The sequence below is a fragment of the Frankliniella occidentalis genome, unplaced genomic scaffold (assembly GCF_000697945.3).
Source record: "Frankliniella occidentalis isolate FOCC.00 unplaced genomic scaffold, Focc_3.1 Scaffold585, whole genome shotgun sequence".
Taxonomy (NCBI): domain Eukaryota; kingdom Metazoa; phylum Arthropoda; class Insecta; order Thysanoptera; family Thripidae; genus Frankliniella; species Frankliniella occidentalis.
In genome coordinates, this window is record NW_026267701.1 from 20585 (window position 1) to 22313 (window position 1729).

General features: G+C 52.2%; 1 protein-coding gene across 1 annotated transcript in view; it reads left to right on the forward strand.

Annotated features, from left to right (window-relative positions):
* The first annotated feature begins 244 nt into the window (after positions 1-244).
* LOC127751590 (cytochrome P450 4C1-like) overlaps positions 245-1729 on the forward strand; it is an 11412-nt gene continuing 9927 nt past the window's right edge. The window contains exon 1 of the mRNA XM_052275353.1: positions 245-388. The gene's annotated coding sequence lies outside the window, so the exon portion shown is untranslated. The remainder of the gene's footprint in view (positions 389-1729) is intronic.

A 1729-nucleotide genomic window follows, 5' to 3' on the forward strand; every position in this document is an offset into this window, starting at 1 on the left:
TGCGGGGCTGGACGTCGGAGTGGGGGCAGGACATCGAGGAAGGGGGTGGGGGGCCGGGCAGCACCTGCCGCGGGGACCCTCTGGGATTGCAGGGGGGGGAAGCAGGGAAGCCCCGCGCCCGGCTCCAGACAGCGGCGGCCAGAGGGGGAAGGGGGAGAGGGTCGAGGACTCGGGGTGAGGCGGGGCGGATGGGACAACGAGGCTAGTGTTGTATGCCTCTGCTGGGGGGATCGCTGTTTCATTCGGCGAGATACATTTGGGGCGAGAGGTCGTGTCTGACGGTGCAGGGCGGGGGCGAACTCAGTGCTTCGACTTCAACAAAGGAGTGTGAACGGTGGCTGAGAAGAACGTGTGCGCTACCGGCAAGAGGAACAACCACCACTTATAGGTCAGTTTGAGCGGCTGTGCGCCTGGCGTCGAAAAACTGCTGCAATTTATATATTTTTGAAATCAAAGAAGTTGTGGGCTAATTTGTTAATGCTAAAATTATTGTACTTGGGTGAAGACAATACCAGGTGCCTGATTCACGCCGCGCACTTCTGTAGGTATACTGTACCGCATGCACGAGTGCGGATTCGGCCTTAGAGGCATTCAGGCATAAACCGGCGTGAATCAGCCACCTGGTATTGTAATTGGTTGCTCGTGTCAGCGTGGCGTCCTCCAAAGACTCACTGCGAGGTACCCCATTTTTTTTTACAAAAAAATGATAGGTTCGTTCGGCGATTTAACAAAAATCAGTGAATAAGGCATTTGACGAATCCTAGTCCCATACCAAATTCAACTCCTTCCCTCTCATTAGAACGTAAGAGAGTGACGATGACAAAAAACAGGCTCGAGATGAATTTCCTTGGGTGCACGAAAGAGACAGCCGGCCCGGTCCGCTATGGGTGTGATTCGCGGTGTGACTCGAGCTTCGATCGAACTATAAAACATCATTATGATTAATATTTTAAAATGATAATGTTGAATTCAATGGGTTGTTGCAGCTGAGCATCAAATCTTATCAATTATTATCATGCCAACATTTTATGAATCAAGAATCAAGAACAACTGCTTCTGTTCTCACAGGTTACCGAAAATTGATTGTTTGTTGGGACGAATACAAATTTGAACTTTTATTTCGTGGAGTGTGACTGTTCTTCAGAACACCTATAGAGCATAGAGAAGCAAGTATGTAAGAGTGCACACTGCTCATGCATGCAACGCGCTGCCATTTCAAAATATTCCCAGGCCCCGCCAGTTCGCTGTCGATGCCGCCGAGCCCACCCGCCCATCCACCCCGGCTCAGATCGTGCGATCACTTATTTGAGATGCGCGCCGGGACGTGGGGGGGGGGGGGGGGGGGGGGGGGGCTCGGAGTCACAGAACACTGAGGCCGGGGCAGTCAGTAACGAGGGCGAACAGCTTGGGTCTTGCGTTGGGACGAGCAAGAAGAATAGTTTTACAAATAAGGCTGGGGGTGGGTGAGAGTAATTTTGGTCGGGTCGGGATGTTGTCGATTTTTTTTTGTGTTGTAAAATGGGAGAGAGAGTGCAGTGTTAAGCACACGCCACTGTTGATTAGGCTGCTGAACAGCTACACCACTCAACGCAGCAGGACCAGGGTTTTCGGGGAGAGGCGGAGAGGTGTGAGAAGCAGACAGAGAACTCGTCGCGCGCCGGTAGTCTATGTTGTCAGTTTGGGATGCACACATTGTGTGACCGTGGCCCTCACATGCTCTCTCCCCCCC